This window comes from Zalophus californianus, chromosome 6, assembly GCF_009762305.2.
Source record: "Zalophus californianus isolate mZalCal1 chromosome 6, mZalCal1.pri.v2, whole genome shotgun sequence".
In the NCBI taxonomy this organism is placed as follows: domain Eukaryota; kingdom Metazoa; phylum Chordata; class Mammalia; order Carnivora; family Otariidae; genus Zalophus; species Zalophus californianus.
In genome coordinates, this window is record NC_045600.1 from 68,932,524 (window position 1) to 68,948,273 (window position 15,750).

Here is a 15,750-nt window from a genome sequence, read left to right on the forward strand (position 1 = left end):
CTGCCTGGGCAGGCCCGATGCAGGCGCCCAACACAAGTAGGACTCCGAGGGACCGAAGAGTGGATGGACCCTCCCCAAAAAGCAGATGAAAACCCAGCACCAATATGGAAAAGGAAAGTAAGAGCTAAAACAAACAACCCAAGGAAAGGGGCAGTACAAACCTTCCGTGAGGTAGTCTCCACATCAGGGGGTGCCCCCAGGGCCCACACACTAGGCCTGGGGAGGTAAAACTGGCAAGGTTATTCGGCGGGGGCCGCAGTGTCAGGATTCTTTGCGGCTGGAGTTGGCCCTCGCTTGGGTCTCGCGGTCCTCATATACTCCTCCAAGCCCTCATGGGATGTGGGGGCCTCGGCGTTCATGAAGTACTTGGCTATCACAGCAGGCAGCTTTGCGCAGTCCGGCTCTGCATCTACCTCGGTCGCAGGACTTGCTTCCAGGTCCGTGTAATCCGGGTCCTTGCCTTTGCTCTTTCTACTTCCTGTACACCACCGAGGCATCCACAATGGCTGATAACAAGGTGCTGGGCTCGATGAAGAGGGAAGTGACCCTTAGGAGGACAATCCTGACATTCTGGGTGGGGTTCCACCGCCCTGAGGGTGTTTCCCCGTTCTGGGGGTCGACGGTGGAGGATGGAGGTGCAAACATCCCCCGTCACGTAGATGTCGGGATGCCACAACTTGGTCAGGAACCAAAAGGTCAAAGGAGAGAAAAGGCAGTCGATAGGGAACTTGAGGCATGTCTTGAAGTAGCCACCCTCGTAATTGATATTGGGGGGCCCAGAGGTGGCCACTTCTCATCTGTACACCTTCAACCAAAAGGTCACCCAGAAACCCTCGACCACCTGCAACACCTTGAAGGCAGCTGTGCCTTCTGCGAGCTGGGCACTAGCAGTCTTAGCACAAAACTGCTTATCTTCACAATGCAAGGTGGCAGGACAGCAGATCAATATTTCTAGATTTTTTTTCCTTTGTACAGTTAATGTATTTGAAAATTTTTATTGTTACAGAATAAATAGTTTGACAAGGAGATTTTGAATTAGTTGTGAAAGCATCTAACAAAAGATAGCATTTATACAAAGATTTACCTGATAGTATAAAAAGCAGAAGATGAAGGAAATTTCCTTGATAACCAACTGGAAAGCATTTTGATTTCCTATATAGAGTTCTTTCCGTCTATAAAAGATAATTTTGTATGTTGCTTATCTGGATGACCATCTATGTGACAGAAGTGTAATGGTGGGGCACCTGGGTGGCTCAGTTGGTTAAGCGACTGCCTTCGGCTCTTGTCATGATCCTGGAGTCCGGGGATCGAGTCCCGCATCGGGCTCTCCGCTCAGCGGGGAGTCTGCTTCTCCCTCTGACCCTCTTCCCTCTCGTGCTCTCTCTCTCTCATTAAAAAAAAAAAAAAAAGTGTAATGGTATGTTATAAATATGGCTTCAAAGTCTTGGGTTTTATTCCTTAAAAACATTATGAGCTATGTAAATTTACTTTAATAATTAAGCTATGTAAACTATAATATGTGTTTAGCTTATAGGTGCATTCAGAGTACAAGTAAATAGTTTGAATGATCAAAATTGGAGAGTAAAAGTAACTTCTACATGAGAGAACTTTAAAAAATTCTTAGTTTGAAAACCTGAATTGTCATGTGTTTCTTTTGTTAGACATTTAGGCTTCTTATGACCTAGTTCTAAATTTGTTGAACCTTTGCTTCAACAGCACATTTTGAATTGTTGATCTTCTTTTTAAAGCATTCTTCTATTCCCAAATAATCTCTAACATTGCTCTATCATATATATGAATCTGCATGCAATGTTTAATAACTGCCATCATCTGTGTAAGCATATGTCAGCTATCAGAAAAATATGGGGTAATTAAAATTTACCATCCCTACCAATATATTTCTACAAGATACTGATGACCCATGCATCAATTCTATTCATGTTGCATAAGAGGGTCAATTTATTAGATAAGCATGGTGAAAATTGGTTAGTTCCTTTGCAATTTTTATTTTTATCATTGTTTGAAAAGTGACATCTACTTAAGAAGATACTTTTTTAACATTTAGACCTATTTCTAACCTGGATGGAAAAGTTGTGATGAAATGGACCAAAGTTCCTAGACTTAATTGATCTTTTCCTGTTATAAACTATTAAAAAGACTACATAATTTTAATGACCAAAACTTAATAAAGATTTGTAACATAAAACATTTAAATAAATAACAACACCTTAAGACCACAGATACCCTCATCTGTAAATCCTGATTGGGCTCAGCTCAACCATGAACTTATTGGTGAGGAAACTCATTCATGTGTTAGGAATTTCTCCTGGTCCATAATCATTCCAAACTTTGGATTTATGAAGGAAAAACCTTTCACTAACTATAGGTACTTATCAGAGAAAAGCTTTGTTTTTTTTTTCCTCAGTTCTTCTAATGAGTCCTATAGTAACACCACCAAATGACAGTTTTCCAAGGTTTAAACAGAACATTGCAACATGTAGAATATATGTTTTTCCAATGCCTTTTTTCCTCTCATTCAGGTATTATCTGAAATCATGCTTCCATGTATTTTTAATTCCATCCCAAAAGCTCCTTCAGTTTGCAATTATTTAATGATTAGTTTACATTGAGAGGGTCTTCTTTTCTAAAATCTGCTGTTGTACAACCAGATTGTCTTAAAGGTCCCTAACTGAATTGCCTATGGGTCCCAATTTTTCCCTTTCAATTTGTTAAAATTACTCAAATTAGAAAGGATAGTTTGTTTTACAGATATACAAATATTCCAAAAATGTGGGGTCTCATTAGCTGAGCAATACTGTTTGTGGAAAGCACCTACTTTTCCATTACTCCATGACCTGTGCAAGTCACTTAACATTCTTTGCTCTCATCTTCCTTCTTTATATAGAAGTTGAACAAGATGGTCCTTTGGGTTCTTTTAAGCTGTAACATTTTATTCTATTTTCAAGAGCCCAATTCTTGAATGCATGAAGGTATTCCTTTCCTAACCTTGCACCTACTATGTGTTAGACTTTACACTACTTTTTTTCAAAATAGAGCTTATTTTTTAGAACAGTCTTAGATTTACAGTAAAAAAAAAGCTGAGATGATAGTACAGTTTATTTTTACCCTGCATGCAGTTTCCTTATTAACATCTGTATGATACATTTGTTACAAGTGACGAACCAATGTTGAACCATTATAATTAAAGTTCATAGTTTATTCCAGTTTCCTTAGTTATTACCTTATATTCTTTTTCTATTCCAAGATCCCATCCAGGATACATGTGTTTGAAGAATACATGTCAGGTAATTTGTGGTTTTTTTTTTTACCTCATAGCTAGACTGGGGTTATGGGTTTTAGCAAGGAAAACTGTAGAGGTAAACTGCCATTTTATTACCTCATATCAAGGGCACATACTATGAACTTGATTTATAACCTAATACTGATGTTGATGTTGACCTTGATCACCTGGCTGAGGTATTATTTGTCAGGTTTTCTCATCTCATTATCCCCCCTATCCATATTGTCTTCTTAGGAAAAAAGTCACTATACATATCCCCCACTTAAGGAGTGGGTTTTTATAGTCCCCCCTCCAGGAAGGCAGGGTATCTACATAAGTTATTTATAATTCTTCTACAAAATTTATTTATTTATTTATCCTATCATTTATATCATCATGGACCCATGGGAATTTATCTTATATTTTGGATTATAATCTAATCATATATTTATTTTATTGCTCAAATTTTTCCAGTTTTGGCCATTTGCAATTCTTTCAGTTGGCTCTTTTATCCTTTCAACATAACCTCATCAATGTAGGTTTTTGTTTTGTTAGTTTTGTTTTGAGCACTCCCTTAGTTCAGGCTGCTACAGTAAAGGCTACCAGAGGCTAGGTAGCTTATAAACAACAGAAATATTTTACTCACAATTCTCGAGGCTAGAAGTCTAAGATCAGGGTACCAGCACTGTTGGGTTCAGGTGAGGAACCTCTTCTGGGTTATAGACCGCCAACTTATCATTGTGTTCTCACATGGCAGAGAGAGATCGAGTGAGCTGCTGCCTCTCTTGCCTCTTTTTACAAGTGCACTAATCCCATTTATGAGGGCTTCACCCTCATGTCCTAATAACCTCCCAAAGGCCCTGCCTCTAAATACCATCACATTGAGGATTAGATTTCAATATATGAATTTTGGAGGAACACTTCCTTACATCCTAGTACTGCATAATGCTCCAGACTCATCTTAAATAATTCCTGATCCAGTCCTAGAATTAATCATTTATCCAAGAAGCCCTGGTTCCTCTTATTGGAGATAGTACTTGAAACCAAAATCTGGGTGCTAAATATTCTTGTTGTTACTGGGGCGTCATTGTTTCTAGTACCTCTCAATTGACAGATTAAGAACATATAATTGTATATACTAACCTGTGTATATACACATATCTATAAATATTTCTTTTTTTTAAAGATTTTATCCATTTACTTGACAGAGACACAGCGAGAGGGAACATAAGCAAGGGGAGTGGGAGAGGGAGAAGCAGGCTTCCCACTGAGCAGGGACCCCGATGTGGGACTCAATCCCAGGACTCGGGGATCATGACCTGAGCCGAAGGCAGACACTTAATGACTGAGCCACCCAGGCGTCCCTCTATAAATATTTCTGCATGTAACCATTTATATCTATATTAAGCTAAACAGGAGTTCATCCTGATGTTTCTGGCTCTGATCTTTTACCACATGGATCATTCTAACTCTTTCCCTTACTTATTTCTAACCTCCACTTAACAGTGAGAACCTGGCTTCCACCATCTTCTATTCATTTATTAAGTTGTTCAATTTGAGTATATATATTATAGCCTTATCAGCATTGTTAACTCATACCTTCATGGAAAACAGCTAAAATTACAGTTTTTGCCTTAAGCATTACAGGCTCCACTCATTTCCAGCTATTTACTTTATCATCTTTCCTCCCTACCTCCTTCTTTGTGAAGTTTTTCTTTTTTTTAGTACACTTGTAATACAGTCAGATTCTTTCATCATAGTCTGTATTCCAAGCTGGGATTCTCCGACCTTCTAGATAATTTTTAAAATATTTGTATACATGAAGGCCACTCTGTGTGATAAAATTCTATAGGTTTTTGACAGATGTTACTATTATGTATTCACCATTACAGTATCACACAGGATAATTTCAGTACCTCAAATAAGAAACAATTTTTCACTTATTAGAACCTTCTCCCCCTCCTCCCAAACCTCCAGTAACCACTAGATTTTTTAAATTGTCTGTATAGTTTTAATCTTCATATGCCATTTTAATGTTTTATAATTGGTATCCTAATGTATGTAACCTTTCAGACTAACTTCTTTAGCAATATGCATTTAAGGATGCCTCATGTCTTTACCTGGGTTGATAGCTCATTTCCCTTGCCACCAAATAATATTCCATTGTATGGATGTACCACAATTTGTTTACCATTCACCTATTGAAGAATAACTTTGTTGCTTCCAGTTTTTTATAATTATGAGTAAACATACTAAAAAAACTTGAAGATTTTTGTGGACATAAGTTTTCAAATCAGTTGGGTAAATACCTGGGAATGGAACTGTTATATGTAGCAAAACTATATTTAGCTTTGTTTAAAAAAAAAAAAACTGCCAATATGTCTTTGAAAGTGGATGCACCATTTTACATTTCCACCAGCAATGAATGAGAGTTCGTGTTGCTCCATCTTCACAGTATTTAGTGCTGTCAGTGCTTTGGATTTTGACCATTCTAATAGGTGTACTGGTATCTCATTGTTGTTTTAATTTGCATTACTCTGATAGCATATGAAATGAAGCATCTTTTCATGTGCTTATTTGCCATCATATATGTTCTTTGGTGAGGTGTCCAAATCTTTTGCCCATTCCCCCCGCCCCGTCCCGGCGTGGTTATCTGTTATATTGTTTTCTTTTTTTTTTATTATTATTATGTTATGTTAGTCACCGTACAGTATATCATTAGTTTTTGATGTAGTGCCCATTTTTTAAAATTAGTTATTTGTTTTCTTTTTTTGAGCTTTAAGAATTATTTGTATATTTTGGATACCAGTCCCATATCTCATATTCAGGGTAAGGAAGACTGAGTGGTACAGTTCATATGCAGAAGACTCACAAAGCGAAGATCAAAGATAGATCTGAGTAAGGGTAGTGATGGCAAACATGATGCCAAAAGAGACAACAACCATCACAGAGATTTTTGTTCACATAGTAAACATGATCTCTTTCGTTTTATATTACAAAAGAATGAAGCTGATGGAATAAAAAAGGTTAAACTTTAATTCTGAAAAACTTCCTAATCTCTCATTCTACTATTTTGCTATTTTTTCCCAAATTTAAACTTATTTAGGGGCTGTCATATAGCACCAAAATTTATGTGGCACATGTAAACTTAGAAACTGAAATAATGTAAACATCATCTAAATCTATAAACTTTATTTCAAAATCAATTTACATAATATGTAAACAAACAGGCTTTCAATCAAAGTTTAATCAACTTATTATTAAATATTAATATAAAACTGACATTCACTCTAATTTATGTAACTGCTGATCAAGAAAACCCTTAATTTACTTTGTGGTTTCAAACCTCATTTGTCTTCTTCAAGTACTAGGAAAATATTCCATAGAAAAAAATTATAAAAGTCAATTTATGGAACATAATTTTACTACTAAGCTTATCTCAACTTGAAAAAGTGCATTTTCAACGAGTTAAGTCTAAAATTATATAGGTTCTTTTTAAAAATTCATGTTAACCTTTTTAAAAATTTCAAATTAATTTAAAGATACTCTGACCCTGTTATTTGGAAAAAACAACAAAATAGCCTTTAAAATATTTAAACTAATATTATTTTTCTGATATAAGTATGCATATTTTTGTCTTAGAAATAACTACCACTTGAGATAAGGTAACCAGGTAATTTATCATCCAACGTACAGTTTTGTGAATAAGAAAGAACAATAATAATGACAATAGTAGTGATGAGACAATGGGCATAAACTGAGTCTGTCTGGGCAAACTTGGATAAAGGGTTAAGCCTAACCTTAATTTAAAAAATCTGAGTCAAATATTACCAAAAATACTCGAAAGTTTACAAAATACCTAGCATTAAATGGCACAAATATAATAATCTTTCATTGATAGTAGTTACTTAAGAAGCAATTTATTTACCAAACTCCTGATAATTCAGCTTAGTGTAACAATTAGGAGACCAATTTGATTTTAGCTTGTTAATAAAGGGTAGGAGACTAAATATAAGATAGAAAAGTTTTTGTTTATTTTATGGAACTATTTAAAAACATATTGAGGGGTGCCTGGCTGGCTCATTCAGTGCAGCATGTGACTTGTGATCTCAGGGTCATGAGTTCGAGCCCCACGTCGAGGGGTAGAGTTTACTTAAACAATAATAAATAAATAGATAAATAAAAATATATTGAAAATCTTTTAAAAGCCTTTCCTTCTCCAAACTTATCCCCCTAACAAGTTCCTAAAAAGTCACCATTAAACATTATTTGCTTTTGTTTAAGGCCACATTTTTCAAAGCATATTCAAAGCATATCAGGCTGTCAAACACTACTGGTTATGGCAGAACCCTAGGAACATGTCCTACTTAAGGACTAAGACCTTTTTATACAGACATTTAACATATGTTTTTCCTTTTATGGAAAGAAAATGAGATTAACAGACCTTATCGCCTGCCTATTGAAGCAGGGGTGAGCCAAAGTACCTCTTTTCAGAGATAAGATAATTTTGAAAGAAGGAGGGAAAAAGAGCTATGTTAGAGGATTTCTACTTAAAACTCCTATATATATTTATAATTAATATTTTTAAAAATTTTATTTATTTATTTTAGAGAGAGAAAGAGCACATGCAGGCACCAAGCAGGGAAAGGGGCAAAGGGAGAGGGCAAGAATCTCAAGCAGACTCCGCACCGAGCAGGGAGCCTGATGGCGGTTCAATCCCACGACCCTGAGATCATGACCTGAGCTGAAACCAAGAGTTGGACACTTAAGAGACTGAGTCACTGAAGAACCCTTATTTTTCAATTTTGTAAAGTAATCTTTACACCGAATGTGGGGCTCAGACTCACAACCCCAAGATCAAGAGTTGCATGCTCTACTGACTGAGCCAGCCAGGTGCCCCTAAACCTCCTATATTTAGAAATCATATCTGCTTGATTTTATAAAATTGGGAGATATTTTCCCTTTTTATAGTGACTTTATACTGACTTTCACAATAGATGCACAATAATCTGGGGATAGCAAGATAGAGATGTTACCACAGAATCCAGAGAATGGAGCTGCAGGGGAAATTTGACAGAGAAATGTAACCCTCAATAGGGAAGCACAACTTGTATCTAGCAAGGAGAGAGCTGGGAAATGTTTCAATTAACTATTGTTGCATTACACACCACCCTAAAACTTAGTGGTTTAAAAAAACTATTTTACTATTTTTCATATCTCCACGGTTTCACTGGGTGGTTTTTCTAATCCACATGATATCAGGAAGGGCAAAATCATTTGTAAGTTCAGCTGGGCTGGAAAGTCTTAAGATGGCTCATTCACATAGTTTCCGGTTGGTAATGGCTTTTAACAAGACACTCAGCTGGATTCATCCACTACAGTATTCTCCATCTGGCCTTTCCATATAGATATGGCTTCTTACAACATGGCTACTGGATTTTAAGGGGTAGGTAGTACAACCCACATGTCATAGGTTGAACCCTCCAGAAGAAGATTCTGAGAATTTGGGGGTACAGGATGTTTGTTGTTGATCCTGAGGGGGAAAATGTGGAAGTAGCAGGATTAGGCAAAGGAAAAAATCCAACTGTGATGCAACTGGTTAACCTGCAAATCTGTAGCGCATCAGGGCAAAATGTCCAGACCTTTATACCCTCTCTTTGTTTAGTCTCCAAGGAAAGGCATGACCTCAGGTGAGGCAGGTCTCTATAGCTGAGATAGATGCTGAAGGAGCTGCATTTGATGTCTGTCTGCTGTCTTTATTCCTCACTGCTGAATAGCAAGTTCTTCTCTAAAGTAGGATCTGAGCAGCTCATCTTATATATCTGTCATACTATCAATCCTCTTAAAGCCTGGGCTTGTAGGTCTCAAAACAGTAATTTTACCAATTTCATGGCCAGGCCATGAGGAGGGATTTGGAAAGACACTCCAGATTCTACCTTCTGGCTGTAACAATTCATGTACAAAGTACACTTAACACTTCCCAATACCACCACAAATTCCCATTCCCTTATTGCATCAGCTCATAGCCACAACTCTTGTCACCTCTACCAGAAACAAATGTAGATGAGGTAGACTCCTCAAGCGTCTCAGGAACACCTGTGAACTAAAAATGAAACACCAACACAATCATTATGTGCCCCATACAAAGCTAATATACAACAATGAGGAAAGCACATGGTAGAAACCTTCACTCTAACAGTGTAAAACCTAAGGCACATAGCAGTTACTGGCCCACAGCATGTGGGCCATTTCCTGGCCCACATGTCACCATTTCCTCCATCTCCAGGGATAGAGAATGTTTCTTGATTTGCTCCCTGAGGATGGTTCTTCATGGCTCTGCCTCCTGTCATCCTTACTTTTCCATAAGAAGTGGAATGTGTTGCTGCTAAGTCATTTTCTCAGCTGTGTCCTATTCATATGAGAGTAATAACACTGAGGTCCTTTTCCATTTTGAACTACTTCTGTCCCTTTTAGTCCAAGCTCTTAAAATTTCCATTAAAATTTTTGGATTTTCTATGTACCTATAAAATATTTTATGATAGATTTTTAAAGACATACCCTTCTCTACTTTGGACTGAAAATCAGAATGCTATATGGGTAATACCTTTAAAATATTTGAAATTCCTTTTTTCTAGCTGAATGGGCCTATGAAGCACTATCTGAAGATTCTTAAAAACTTTACTGTCTAGCTGAGAAGGTCAACAAGGCAAGCCCTTAAGATTCTTAAAAGCCCTATTGTCTAGCTGAGAGGGTCTAAGGGACAAATCCTTAATCTCTCTGAAGGTTAAACATTCTTTCAACTGCACTATTGAGCTGATCTTCATGCTGTGGCTGTTTTCTGGCAGCACTCTGGATTTGATCTTTGCCCCCAGGTTTTAATTTGCTCTGAAAATCTCATATGGGCTGGAAAAGATGAATATGAGAATAATTTATGTTCCAACCCAGCAAATCCTTATTTGAAAGTGTTTCTTCTAGATCAGAGGTTGGTCACCTATGGCCCACAGGTCAAATACAGGCTGTCACCTGCTTTGTCTTTTTTTTTTTTTTTTTGGAGCACAGCCACACCCATTCACTTACAAATTGTCTGTGTCCACTTTCGTGCTGCAACTGCAGAGTTGAATAGTTGCTACAGACACCATACAGCCTAAAAAACCTAAAATACTTACGATCTGGCCCATTAAAGAAAATGTTTGCTGACTTGTACTCTAGATACTGCTTGAAAGTTAAATGGTTTTTCCCTAGTTCATTTCACCCTATTAATTGTCATATATACCTAAAGAAACCAGTTGACCCTTACAACTTTCTATCTGGAAACCTCCTGAGCCAAATACACAAGGTCATTAGACATATTTTCTCTCTCTCTCATATTACCACAATTACAGCATTGTCAAACATTCTCCTTCTACATAATAGGGCAGAAACTCACCTTTGCTCCAGGCTCAAATAGCAATTTCTTCACTGTCTTTATAGTCTCCACTGACTATCTCTATGACCGTTCTGACATAAACCCACTACGTGGTCCCAAAGCCAATGCCACACGTTTTAGGTTTTTTGTTATAGCAGCACCTCACTTCTAGTACGAATTTCTGCTTTGGTTATCTATTACCACAAAACAAACCATCCCCAAATTTAATGGTTTAAAATAACAACCATTTTATTATCTTTAATGATTGTATATGCTAAATTGGGTCAGATGGTCTCTTCCACTCCTTCGGTCAGCTGGGGCTACAATCACCTGAGGGTTCAATTTATCCTATATGCCTAGGACAGATGTATTAGTTATTTATTGCTATGTAATCTATTACTCCAAAACTTAGCATTTAATACAATAAAAATTATTATTGCACAGTTTTTGTGGGTCAGGAACCTGGGAGCGGCTCAGCTGGGTGGTTCTGACTCAGGGTCTCTCCTGAGGTTACAATCAAGTTGTTGGCTGAATTGCAGTTATCTGAAATCTGGTAGATCTACTTAATGTGTTTGTAGACAGGTTTCAGTTTCTCACCACAAAGGCCTCTCCATAAGCTGAAATGGCAGCTGGCTTTTCCAAGTGAGTGATCTCTGAGAGGATCACCAATATGACAAACACAGCACAGTTTGTAATGTTGGAAGTGACAGATCACTTCTGTGGTATTCAGTTGGTCATATAAACCAGTACTGGTACAATGTGGGAAGGGACTACATAAGAATATGAATAACAGGAAACAACCTTAATTGGGTGCCATATTGGAGACTGGCTACACACTCATATGGCTGTCAACTAGTGCCCGATATATATAACTAGTGCCCAATATATAACTAGAGTGCCTTGGTTCTCATTTTTGTGATTCCTCCATCTATCTTGGGCTTCTCATAGCATGGTGGCTGAGTTCCAGGAGGCAGCAATTAGAAGCTTCCAGTTCTCTTTGGTCTGAATTTGGAAGTCTCAAACTGTCCTTCTGCTATTTCTATTTGTAGAAGCCAGTCATAGGCCAGGCCAGTTTCAAGGAAGGCAGCAATAAGCTCCAACTCTTGATATGAAGAGTGGCATGTATATACAAGAAAGGGAGAAATTGTTGGGGGATACCTTTGAAGACTAGCTAATGTAGGGAATGAATACCCAATCTCATTTCCCTCTTGCCCTCCAACCTATTGCTGGAGCTTCCCACTGGACAATCCCTTCCAGAAGTAGGAGGATAAGGTCATCTATCAAATCAATCCCTAGATATCAGCCTTCTGGGAGCACAGAGAAGATTCTGAAGAAGTGAAAATAAAAGCGAAAATAAAACTAGAAGGGCAAGTAGAAAATACCCATCACAATTTTAAAATTAGGTTAAAAGTAGTCCCATGCAAATTGTATTTTTCAATAAAGTTTGATATTATTAAATAAGAAGTTTTCACTATCTATATAAGTAGCTTAGTGAACAGAATGGCTTTTATAACCAGTCCTTTCCTCTTTGGTCTGGATAATTGTAGGTTCAGAAATCCTTCACCTTGAAAATTTAACTCTATGTGGTATAAAAATTGGGAATCACGTAAGTCTGGCAGACTATTCAAATTTCCATTCCTAGTTAAGAAGGATTTAGAATGAAAATATAATGTTCTTAGTAAGAACCCTGGAATAATTACATTGTATATCTTTTCTTTATGATTATTAGTCTAATTTGTGTTCAGATTTACATTCTACCTCCCTGCTAGCAAGCCCTATTCAGCCTTTCAGTCTCCCCAATTCTAATCTGCAACTTTTTGTAGAGACAGGGCCCTATTACTGTATGGCCATTTTCTAGATACTACTAGAGCGCTTCCATCCATCACATCACACCCTATAGATAGTGTTGCTAACTCGGATCCTCCCTGATACTGTCATGTTCCTTAGACATTATATCTGTGGTCACCCATATTGGAGTCAGTCCTCTAAACCCTGTTTCATTCATGCCTGACTTAATCTCCTCTCTTTAATGACCTGTCTTTGAAGAAAGCACTGTACTAGACCTCATACACTTTTTAAAAAGGACAGCTGGTCATTTATCTGTGCTTTTGGTGGTGACAGTATTTTTTTCATGACCATTTGAAAAACTAATGTCGTATGGATGGTTACCTGTCATCTTCAAGAGTTAAAACCAAAAATCAGCAGTATGGTATTTTGACATTCACTGCTAACATCCAAGTAGGAAGATTGCATTTTTGTACTCTGTTGAAAACATTCTTCCTATGGATTTGTATGCCTCTGAAAGTTTTTTCCATCATACAAAAAGCATTATTAAAGTGTTTTCATAGTTTGTTATATGTATAAACTTTTAGCTTTCAAAAATCTATCTAATTGCCATCAATTTTTCTCTCTTCCATTAAGCTAAATGTTTCTTATCATCACTTATAACCAAGTCAGTGATGATCTAGATTGCCAGTATATCCATTATTCACTAAAAAACCTCCATTAGTCAGAAGTTATGGTGTATTTTTAATATATTATTTTAATACAGTGTATAGTAATATTGCAGGTACAAGGTGTTTTGTAAATATTAATCTTCAAATAAACTGGTATATCACTGCTACTCTATAAACATAAAAATGGAAATAGAGCTACTAAGTTAATTTCCCAACATTTTGCAAAAATCAAAGCACAATTAGGATATAATCAATTTCATCTCCATCTGTGTCCTTGGACAACAAAATCAGACTTTTCTTAAGGAGTTATATAAGCCACTTATCAAAATATGATTCAACCTATCTTGGGGTCATTGTGCGTCAGGATCATTACTGATAACTTTTGTCTTTGAAATATAGTATACATGGAGAAGAGTATATAAAATGTATAAGGATAGGTTACAATGTAATAATAACTTGAACACCCATATTTATATCCCTCAGGTTAAGAAATAGAATATTACCAGTTAAAATCCATTGCAATTCATTAAGTACATTTTGCGTTCTCCTCCACTACCCAGAGAAAAACCGGTATCCTGAATTTTGTATTAATCATTTCCTAAGCTATCTTTATATTTTTACAACCTATGCATGGTTCTACTATAATACATAACTTCCACAAACTCTTCACACTGCATTTAACATAAATGGAATCTTACTATATCTATTCTGACTTGCTTCTTAGACTGACCAACATACTTTTTTTAAGTTGTTTATTTTTTTTCAGATCAGAGAGAGAGAGTGAGCACAAGCAGGGGGAGCAGCAGGCAAAGGGAGAAGTAGGCTCCCCACTGAGCAAGGAGCCCGATGTGGGGCTCGATCCCAGGACCTTAGGATCATGACCTGAGCTGAAGGCAGCCACTTAACTGGCTGAGCCGCCCAGGCATCCCTAGACTGACCAATATACTTTGAGGTTTATCTATATTGATGTATTTGGCTATGTGCGTTTCATTAATTTTCTCTATAGGATTCCACTGCATAAATATACTACAGTTTATTCTTTTATAGTTGATAGATATTCCATTTTTCCAGTTTTTTTTGGTACAACTGCAATGTTCTTTAAAGCATTCTTCTAAATGACTTCTTTATGCACAAAGTCAATAGGGCAAATGCCAACAACTAGAATTGCTGGCTAATTAATACAAACATGTTCAATATTACTTAGTGATACTATAGCAATCGTAATGGGCTAAAACAATATCCAGAATCTTAGTGGTTTAAACATCAAAGGTTTTTTTGTTGCTGGTGTTATGTTTTCATCTTAGATGCGGGCTGCATAGGGAGAGTCTCTTTTCCACATCACCTTCCTTCAAGGGAAGGAAGTAGCCATGGAAGAAGAGGAAAAACTTGATCACTCACTCAGGTCTTAAAACCTCCCACTTGGAAATGATACTGGCCATATAGCCATACTTAACTTCAAGGGGGTAGTACAATTTTAGCATAAACCCTGGGAAGAGAATAAGAAATATCTATGAACAGTCTGAATGTCTATTAATGATGACTACAAACTATTTTTAAGGTGACTTCTCCAATTAACACACCTACAAGACAGGAATGAGAATTCTCTTGCTTCATATCCTTCCAAATGTGATATTGTCAGATATTAAGACTTTTTTAATCTGATGGATATGAACTATCTCACTGCAGTTTTAATTTGCATCTTCTGATTAGTAATGAGATTGAGCATTTCACAACTAGGTATATGGCTTGTATTTATACAAAATTCTTCTTTTGTAAAATTACTCTTGTTATTTTGTCCATTTTTCTATTAAGCAGTTCAAATTTTTTGTTTTTTATTCAATTATAATTAACACACAGTGTATAATAGATTCAAGTGTACAATATGATTCAACAATTCTGTATATCAGTGCTCATTACGATAAATGTACTAATCCCCGTCACTTATTTCACCCTACTCTGCACCCACCTCCCCTCTGATAACAACCAGTTTATTTTCTATATTTAAGAGTGTTTTTTGATTTGTCCCTTTCATTCTTTGCTTTGTTTCTTAAATTCCACATATTAATGAAATCATTTGGTATTTGTTTTTCTCTGACTTATTTCACTTAGCATAATATTCTCTAAAATCCCATGTTGTTGCAAATGGCAACATGCAAATCCATCCATGTTGCAAATGGCAAGATTTCATTCTTTTTTATGGCTGAGTAATATTCCGTGTGTGTGTGTGTGTGTGTGTGTGTGTGTGTGTGTGTGTGTGTGTAAATATATATATATATCACATCTTCCTTACCCATCTATCTGTGGACACTTAGGTTTCTTATATATCTTGGCTATTGTAAATAATTCTGCAATAAACATAGGGGTGCATAAATCTTTTCAAATTAATGTTTTCATATTCTTTGGGTAAATACCCAGTGTGGAATTGGTGAGTTATATGGTAATTATATTTTTAATTTTTTGAGGAATCTTCATACTGTTTTCCACAATGGCTGCACCAGTTTGCACTTCCATCAATAATGCATGACGGTTCCTTTTTCTCTACATCCTCACCAACACTTGTTATATCTTGTGTTTTTTATTTTAGCTATTCTGACAGGTGTAATACCTCA

General features: G+C 36.6%; 1 pseudogene; it reads right to left on the minus strand.

The window, feature by feature from the left end:
* Positions 1-239: 239 nt before the first annotated feature.
* The window catches only part of LOC113909279, a 36,621-nt pseudogene continuing 21,110 nt past the window's right edge, over positions 240-15,750 (minus strand).